General features: G+C 40.5%; 1 pseudogene; it reads left to right on the top strand.

Annotated features, from left to right (window-relative positions):
* The first annotated feature begins 3,546 nt into the window (after positions 1-3,546).
* Positions 3,547-3,706, top strand: LOC148373959 (U2 spliceosomal RNA; annotated as a pseudogene).
* The last annotated feature ends 6,382 nt before the right edge of the window (positions 3,707-10,088 follow it).

Here is a 10,088-nt window from a genome sequence, read left to right as displayed (position 1 = left end):
GGTTGCTATTGGGTGGTTGTTATACACACAGTGATGCTTATGGCTTGAGGTTCTCACACTCATGCTTGGGAGGACAAGTTAAGACAAGAGGACCCTGGAGGATCTCACATGTGGTCCACATACTGTTCAGTGCCAACCCCCTAATTACAGTATTGACTCTGTTGTGGGAGCAAATTACTAGAAACTCAAACCAGCACATGAATGCCATTTGATTTATATGGGTTAGTATGTCGCACAGGCATACACTTGCCCCACACGCTATATCGTCATATTCTACTGAAATAAACAATAAACACATATATCAATGGTTGTTTGACTTAACAATGCATTTATTGGACTAACACACATCCAATATTTTACTGTATGATGTTTTTGCTGATCACGGCAGATCAAAAGCTTCCTCTAACAATGTGAATTTCAATACTGGAAGTTGGATTTCCCACATTACAAGGCAAGCAATCTTGGCTTTCTCTGTGACCTGAACTTTCATGGACGTGGTGTTACGACAGCTTGCTCTAATTTGGCCTCTCTAGCTGAACCCCTGGAGGACTAACAGGGAAGCGGAAGTACTATGGTCCCACATAACTCCAAAAAGAGAAGCTTGGGGGTTGCGTGGGGGAAGAGACACAGTGCAATCACAACCAGACAGGAGGCACGGGAGTGAGGGACTCGCAAATCAAGCCCACACCCTGTAATGAAGGGTTATTCGCCTTAGTTTCGGGTCCAAATGCTCTGGTGTTTTCACAAAAATTGCTTCTCCGTTCATTATCGTTATCATTATTAGTATCATTAGGGGGGCAGCAAGGCGTCGCGGTGGTTAGCGCGTGTGCGGCACAGTTCTGAGGTCATGGGTTCAAATCCAGCTACCAACGTTCCTGTGCGGAGTTTGCATGTTCTCCCCGTGCTTGCGTGGGTTTCCTCCGGCACTCCGGTTTCCTCCCACATTACAAAAACATGCATGTCAGGTTAATTGGCCGGTCCAAATTGTCCCCAGGTGTGAATGAGCGAGCAAATTGTCTGTCCCTGTGTGCCCTGCGACTGGCTGGCAAACCAGTTCAGGGTGTCTCCTGCCCACTGCCCGGAGATGACTGGGATGGGCTCCAGCACCCCCGCGACCCTACTGATAAGTGGTGCAGATAATGGATGGATGGATAGTATTATTAGGATTATTAACGTTTTTTTTTTATTGTCCATCAATCTGAGCTTGGTCTTTGATAAAGTAAGAGAGGATTTGATGATATAGAGACTAGATGTTCTGTGATGGCTGTGTGTGCTCAGAAAACACTTCTTAATTATACACTGGAGATCAAAATCAAATTCTGATACAAAAACTGCCATCTTGACGGCACAACAGTTTGAGGACATTTTGTTTTGTGTATGCCATGCTACTACAACACTTATTCAAATAATGGACAAGGCATTTCAACAAAAAACTGTATTTTGCCCAAAATGCACTGTTGGAAACAAAATAACACTTTCAGGTGCCTCTCACTTAATGGTGCCTTAATAGCACATTATTTCTAATTTCCTTGATTATCTGTCAACCTCAATTTAACTGTCATTTGAACTGCTAGTTTCACACGTCCTGATCTCAGCCCAATAGAGACCCTCAGGAAAATTTTGGGTGACAACGTTAGGTTAAAAAAAAACACTACAATCACCGAACTGTGGAGGAGGCTGGAAAAAGATGGACCAAAATTGCACTAGAGCAGTGTGAGAGACTAGTGCTATCCTGTGGCTGCAGATGTGCTGAAGTCATTCACAGCAGAGGCCTGTACACTTCTTAATGATTGATGACTGTGGTAACCATCAGAATTGTTTTACATGCCAAAGTCATTGTAGTTTTCTTACTCAGTTCAGTGTGTTCTCTAATTTTTCTGAAAAATGTTTCTTTGTGAAATGGCTTTAGTCATATTGGTTAAAAGTGTTGTATTACCATCACATGGACACAATAAAATGTATTTCAACTGTGGGACAGTGAAGATCGGTTCCGTTTTTTTGATAAGTTGTTCTCTAATTTAGATTTCCTGTGTTCAAATGTTAACCAGGCTTTCACTCCCCAGTTTGCTCACATTCTTGGTTGAGGCAACACCAGAGTTGGCGAGAGGAGCCCAAGTAAAATTACTATTACTTCAGAATAATATGACTAAAGTACAAGTAAAAAGTAGTCATCCAAGTAATTATTTGAGTACAAGTAAAAGAGTACTTGGTGAAAAAACTACTCAAGTATTGACTAACTGTACCAACATATTATTTATTGATTGTTCATCTTCAACTCAACTCATCACCAAAGTCTATCCAATCAAGAATAAATTACAAGTATGTGTACTTGTTTGTCCGTGTATATAGACTGTTTGGGTGAACCCTCTGTGGATTAAAATAACAATTATATACGTACTTCTTTGGGTTAACTCTAAATAAAAGTAACAAGGTCTAATTAGGGAAAGTGGTGGGGTGATAGGACATACCTGCACCAATTGTAAACCGATTAGGTGCCCTCTGGTGGACGGAGGCTCGCCAGACCCTAACAGGTTCTTTCGTTTCATATAGTGCATAATATTTAATTCTGACTACTTCACGTATTTCATATGTCTCAGGTTAATTTTAAAGCCCAACCTCCCTGAAAAACGTATTACTATACATATTTTAACCATTGATGGACAGTGGAGTAAATAGTGAAAAGAAAATCGGAGGGAACTGATGACAATGATGGTTCAGCAGTTGGCGCTGTCCACAATCCAGTCACTCCTGCATATTTGTCCAAGTCAAACAACAATGATATTAAATAATAATACTAGGGGGAACAGTAACAGTCTCGCTGCATATAGCTTAGCAACAGCCAATTGACTACTGGAGAAACAGGCTGAATCTCCCACACAAAGTGTGTGTTTCATGAGTAAAAAAGGCCGAACTTTAGTAAGTTAGCTCTGTGGCATGAAACCATTAGCCAAGGTCTAGCGAGTGCCTACCGAAACGTGGGAGCAAAGAATCACACAAACTTCAGAGAAACTCTTCTGGGTCAAAGCCAGGCAGATCTCCAGGTTTGACTATGTTTTCAATCTCCCTTATTCTCGTGTACAAAATGGAAGATGAGCTGCCGCATCGGGCACAAACTCCCACCGGGCAAAAGACAGCTTTGCGAGGCTCACCTTAAGTTTGACCTTGCATGCTCACAAAAAGTTTTTCTCTGCTCATGTCTTTCAGTTTTTTTTAATTTTGTCCGAAAACCAAAATTTACTTTATGTTCATATTCGGCAAAAACATTTTCTGTGCTGAAAACCTGATGCATCCTCAACACTCATGCTGTATTATGAATCGGTACCACTAACTGTTGCTGGTGGGTCAATTTTGACCCGAGGTCTAATTTATTCCTGACCACTAATAAGAAAGGAATTTAGTTAATTATCGTTAATACAATATTACAACGGACACATTCATCCTATTGGTTTAGAGATTAAGATTGGGCGCAAGGCTTTGATGCTAAGTCCTTAGCTTGGCCTTAGGCATAGAAGCTAAGTACTTAGCTTGGCCTTTGATGCTAGGTCCTTAGCTTGGCCTTTTGGCTTTGATGCTAGGTCCTTAGCTTGGCCCTTACCTCTTGCCATGATCTTTGATTTTTGCATCTCGGAGATGGAATAAGAGCTTGCTCTGTCCACTCCACGCATCGGCCCGGTATTGCAGTACCTCCGGGAACGGTGCATTCACACTGATCGCAGCAAGGCTTTAGGGCTAGGACCTTAGCTTGGCCTTTTGGCTGAGAGTAAGTGTCCCGGCTCCTAGGCTTTGTAGCGTATTATGAACTGACCGATAACGGATAATGGATAATGAATAACGAAGATAGAACAATAACCCTTAAAAACCCCATATATTATATTCCAATTGTAATTTAATTTTATGGCCCCTGAGATACATCAGTTATAACATTTTATAACCTTGATACGGGTCACTGGAGACCCTACCACAACATAATGGCTAATATACCTTGCAACACATTGCACTGACATTGAATTATATGGTACAGTATCTCAACATGGTCTCCATGAGCGAGTAGAACAGAAAGTCTTTGTTATAACCATGATGCCACAATTGAATACAAGAAAAACACATCTTCATACATTCGTGACTGGACATCAAAAATACATGTAGTCCCTAAACTGACCATAAACAAAATTGAAGCGCAGAGTGAAGCTATCAAACGACTTGAGAAATTTGGTGCTCATTAGATTATAGACTGAGAAATGGTACCAATATGCTATTGTTAAGGTTGCCTTTCTTAAAGGTGGGCTGCGTAGATTGATGTGTCTTTAAAAAGTTGGAAGTAGAATATTTTTATTATATGTGTTCATAATACCCAACTGAGTTCAAAGAGCCTGTAAAAACATGTCACACCTCTTCTATCTGCTTTTATCTTGCTTTTTGCACTGCCATTCTAGGACTCGCAACATTTTGGGAAGCATGAAAGGAGGGAGGGGTGAAGAGTGATTTCATGCTCGTATACGTTTCTTTTTTGTTACTGTAGCCTGAAAATGGTGAAAGTAAGAAAAGGAATGTTTATAACAAAGCCAAACACCAAAAATATGAAAGAATTAAAGTTAATTAGGATTTGAGGAATGAGCAGACAGAGGCTGCAATTAGGACTTTAAGCCAGCAGATGGGGGCAGAGAGTAGCAGAATTTCAGGTTGATGACACCACTTTTAAACAAAATTAACAATTCACGGACACTCAATATGATCCCCTTAGACTCAGCCTGGCAAATTGAACATGTTAATGTTTATTATTGGATTGTGCAACCTCCCTTCAAGTTCTTTAAAGCACGCCACTCAATGAAGGCCACAAGGTGGAGTTTTTTGTGTCACAAAAACTGACCCTGAGTGAGGTGACTTTGTGTGGGAAAACCTGTTACGTACGACAAGGATCAATGCAGGAGAGATAACGGTGTCCACCGACCTTGGCTAACATGCGTGGAGATCCTTTATTTGTGTGTGAGAATGTCCTTGTTTTCAACATTAAAAGGCCACTTCTGGAACAAGCTACCTCCCTGCTTCGGCACTACAAAACTAAACAAAAAAAGTAAACTTACAGGCTCAGAGTCAAAGGCCAAGAAGAATTAAATTGACCATTGACAAATTTGGCAGCTAATAGCATTTGAAGAGTGAATATTTCATTTAGTATTTGCTGCAGCATTAAAGTAAACAAATCTCGCCTGGAAAAAGATGAACCCGGCACACTATATTAAAAACATCAACATAACACACATTCCATTTTTCAGCATTTTAACGCTAGTCTGATTTTAATTGTTGGTGTCTAACCAAATCAAATAGTTGTGTTCATTTGGCATGCTCACAAGAAATTTCATCCAAAAATAATGATTTTTTTTTTTTTGGTTTAATACTAGAAGATGGAAATATTCCCCGGAGCAAAAAAAAAAAAAGAATGAGGAGGAAGATACTAATGACAAACTCTTATTATAGATTTTTAGATAGATTTTCTGTGAAACCAATAAGATCTGAAAACTAGAGTTGATGCATATTCCTAGATGATTCAACATTAATGCATTCCCTCTATAAAAGAAACAAAACCAGGAACGTATCGGTCTTTTTTCCTCTAAGGAGAATCTTAACAAACGTCACACATTTTGATCTATTTATTTTTATTTATTTTATTAGCTCAGCCAGTCATTTTTGTGATGTTCCCATCCGTGCTGGGCGTGTGAACCAAGGGCACAGATAGCAGGATGTGGGAGCATAGGAACATCTAGTTGGGGAAACTCATAACATTGGAAGGAAAAACATGGAGCGACGAGGAGGATTAGGATACAACTTATCCCTAGAAATTCCCAGCATTTAATGTGTGTGTGTGTGTGTGTTCCTTAAGTGTGCTTTAGAAATCAGTTGATGGAAGGATAAGTTGATCTTCCACCTACGTAGTACTCCACTCAGCCATGTCAACATGATGACTATCTCTTACTCTGTTCCTCTGTTCGTATTGGCCTACTGTCATGTTATGTTAAGATTTAATTGTACAGAGCCGCTCCACATGTACAAATGGACAAAAAAAGGACAGGAGGCAAAATTTAAGTTAAGATGATACTGGCCCCACACTGCAGACTAGGTATTGGCTTTCTGTTTTAATACACAGTCTGTTCGTACAATTTAGTTTCTATTTCGACTGAGTTTTAATTTTTCCTCTGGATCTTTTCACAAACTCAATTTTATACTCTGGCATTTGATAAATTACTCGCAATAATGTTTTGTAAAAGTTAACCACATAATCTGATGAATAATACCCAGAATTGACTTATAGGGATAGATTTCAGCATACAATCAATAATCTCTTTGATCAAAAGGTGCATGTCTCCTGCATCATTCTGAATAATGTGAATACTGGCATCAACCATGGTGTTTCACGCACATCTTATCAAGAAGAACTAAATTACTCAGTGTCCTGTCATATGTGCACGTAGCAGAGGTGTACCATGAATTGGTATCAAGACACAAAGAGACACCATAGAAGCTTCAAGTGGACGCAGAGGAATAAATGCAGGCATCTGTTTTCAATGACAGTCCCAACACAAGTAAAGATTTTTAAAAATCTGAGCCATGTGTGTATAGTGAACTCCTGAGCCTCTGCAACTGCTCTCACTGGCCTTTGTTGTGGTTGAAGTGGGTGAATGTGTGTGGTCCATTTCCTTTTGGATGGAACAGACTTTACTTTGCAAGGCATACAGATAAACAGCAAGATGAATGCTGTGCAAATGACACACAGGTCCAATATACGATGCTTTTTGATCACACTGTAGCCAAGCTTCCTTTTGTCTTCGGCAAGACTTTGTCGCCTTCACACACGTAGCCTTCACACACATTAGATATTTAGCTGTGGGCTCAAAACGGTGGAACACATTTGCAAGGAAGAACTTCACCCAAACCATAGCAAATACAAATGTTGTAATTCATTCCTATCAGTGAAACAGCTGCACAGGCAAGCTAATGCTGATTGGCTGCTGTCTGCACCACATGGTCCACATCACTCAGGCCATGACTCAAACGATGAACCGCAGGAACCAGGAGTTCATAATGCAGAAAAATGCAATATACATCAATAAAAAAGTGTGGAAAGAGGATCCAAGAACCAATTACTACAGTGAAAACAAATGGAAGATTTTTTTTTTCAGCAGAAAACAAACATTTTTTTCCAATAAAACAAAGTAGGGAACACAAATCACACCATAACTTTAGATGACTTTTACAGTTAACACATCAACTAAACTCTTCAACGAGTGGACGGTTCTGTCTTTGCTATGGCTTCATTCATCTCAGTGGACCTGATGACATTCCTCTTGTGTTTCCCAGAAGGTCATCTAAGACACAAACTGTTATAAGGAAGAAGCCTTGGTTTATTTGCACGTGTTGTCTTCTGGTTGGAAAAGCTCCAAACTAGTGTCAGGCATGAGGTACTCATAATGAAATACCGGTTTGTTGAGTGTGTCTCTTAAAGTCTTGAAGCCGGAACCTGGCGTTCCTCTTTGGTTTTGTCGGAAACTCTAAACTGAGCCCTTGGATCGGGTGCAACCAGCACAGTAATTTCCCACAGTTGGGACTGTACAGCAAGCAGCCAGAGCCAGAAATCTGACACTAATCACTCATTAGAAGCGTAATGCCTTTGAGAAGCAGGATGGTGCAAGGAACAGAGACAGCTGCTACCACTGAGTCCAAATCACGGGTTTTAGGAAGGTGTGAACCCCGTAAAAGATTACTATTTTAAAAATTATTTTCATCATTTAAATTAAAAATGCTGCTTCATTTCGCATGAAACGGAACCAGACAGTAAAAAATTTTTCAAAACAGTGTGGACACAGACACGGAATCGTTGGTCATCTGCAAAATCCTCAGATCCATCTCGTTTTCATCCATTCGTTCTTTTTCCAGGCAGTTATCCTCATGATGGTCTCAGAATGCTGTGGTCTGGTAACACCCCGGACACAGAGACAGATAACCGTTACCTCATACACTTGTTCCTGGAGACAGTCTGATGCATGCATGCATGCATGTTTTTGGAAAAAATGGCAAACTCACTCAGACAAGACGAATATGCAAACTTTACACAGAGGGGGTGATAGCTAGATTTGAACCCAGGCCCACTGAACTGTGAGGCAGACATGCTCACCAGTCATGAACAACATGTCATGAAAGCGGAATTCCATGAGTGTCTGCAAATGGATCAGCGTTAAGCCATAAGGTTTGGCTTCAGAAGCATTTTAATGCAGCACCTGTTGCGCTCTGAATTCTGTAGCACCGCTGTCTGTGCAGCTGTGCTTCCGATCCCAAACTTGGCCAATAAATAGTCACAGTTATAGCGTCTTTTTCTGGCCCGGGCTTTAATGGCTCACATAACAGTGGAACTGCTACGGTGCTACAACCTCAAGACGGAGATACGGAACAAGCCAGCCACTCCGAGAAGCCAACTAGCTGTAGATTTTGCAATATGTTTGCAGTTTGAGGTGTCATAAACGAGTTACAGCTGACTGTCAACTCAGCTCAATCCTTTTTTCTGTTTTTGGGGTGGCCTTGGCAAATAACTTTTTCCTGTAGTTTTTTTTTTTAAAGCCCCGATATGTAATATTTGACCACTAGATGGCTATGTGTTATCTTTTATGTGCGAGGGCCTGTGATACACGGCACAACGTGGTGGCAGGATGCTGGACAAACATGGCGCTTACTCAAGTGGGGACTCCACGGTGTAAAAGAAATGCACATTTCTCAACATAGAATTGTTTTTATTCATACATATGAACATTGGTATGATAGTACATGTACTTTTGCCCAGTATCCAAATTAATGTTTTTTTTTTTTACTGGTAGAAAGATTTTTAAATACACTCTGTCCCTTTAAGAAGCTCAGTGTTGTTAGTCAATGATCCTTCCCTATAGCAATACTCCCCCTTTTTTCTACAAAAACACATGTCTACATTTTAGCTTCATTTTTTCATCACAGCCTGGATTTGAAAACACGTCAGAAATGCCGTAGTCTTTAACAATTTGTCAAGTCAAGTCACATTATTTTGTATAGCCCTTAATCACAAAAATGTCTCAAAGGACTGCACAGGATTACAATTACACCATCGCCTGATCTTAAACCAACATGCGGGCAAGGAAAAACTCAAAACCTCAGCGTGGGGAAAAAATAAACCTTGAGAAGGGGCCTCACAAGTGGTAATCCCCCTTCTGGGATGACCAGGGTGGAATAGATTTAGCATTCGGTAACAGGACACAAACATAGTCTCAGTCGGATGCGGAGATTATTATTTATGCGTTAGTTACCTCCCGTCTCGATTACTGTAATGCACTACTATCCATTCCCCTGAAGTCCAAAATCAAGAGCCTTCAGCTGGTACAAAATGCTACAGCCAGGCTTTTAACTAAGACACGAACGTTTGATTAATTACTCCGATTTTAGCTAAACTGCTTCGGCTCCCTGTTAGTTTAAGATGTGATTTTAAGGTTCTGTTGGTGGTATACAAAAACATCTATGGACTTGCTCCCCCAAATCTTTCAGATTTAATTTCATCCTATGTTCCGGTTCGAAGCCTTTGCTCTGAAAATGCTGGTTTACTAGTGATCCCAAGAGTCAAGAAGAGATCCGCAGGATTGAGAGCGTTCTCCATTAAATGCTCTTCCCCATGAGATTCGATCTGCAACCTCAGTGGAACTGTTTAAATCTAGGCTTAAAACACACTTCTATTCTATAGCACATGAATAACCTACATTTTATGTTGACAATATCTGTGTATTATTTATTATTCCAACATCCATTGCAACCTGGTCATCCTGGAAGGGGGATTACCTCATGTGCGGTCCCTTCTCAAGGTTTCTTCATTTTCCTCATGTTGAGGTTTTTGAGTTTTTCCTTGCCCTCATGCAGGTTTTAGGTGAGGGGATGGTGTAACAATAGACTGTAGTTTGCTATAATCTGTGGTCTGTGCAGCCCTTTGAGAATCCTTGTGATTATACTAATAAACATGCCTTGACTTGACTTGACTAGGTAACATGTTGAAATTTGTCCGGAAAGCGCATGACAGCAACGATGCCTCA

This window comes from Urocampus carinirostris, chromosome 1 (genome assembly GCF_059441175.1).
Source record: "Urocampus carinirostris isolate Australia breed hairy pipefish chromosome 1, RoL_Ucar_1.0, whole genome shotgun sequence".
NCBI lineage: Eukaryota > Metazoa > Chordata > Actinopteri > Syngnathiformes > Syngnathidae > Urocampus > Urocampus carinirostris.
This window is presented reverse-complemented; position numbering and strand designations above follow the sequence as displayed.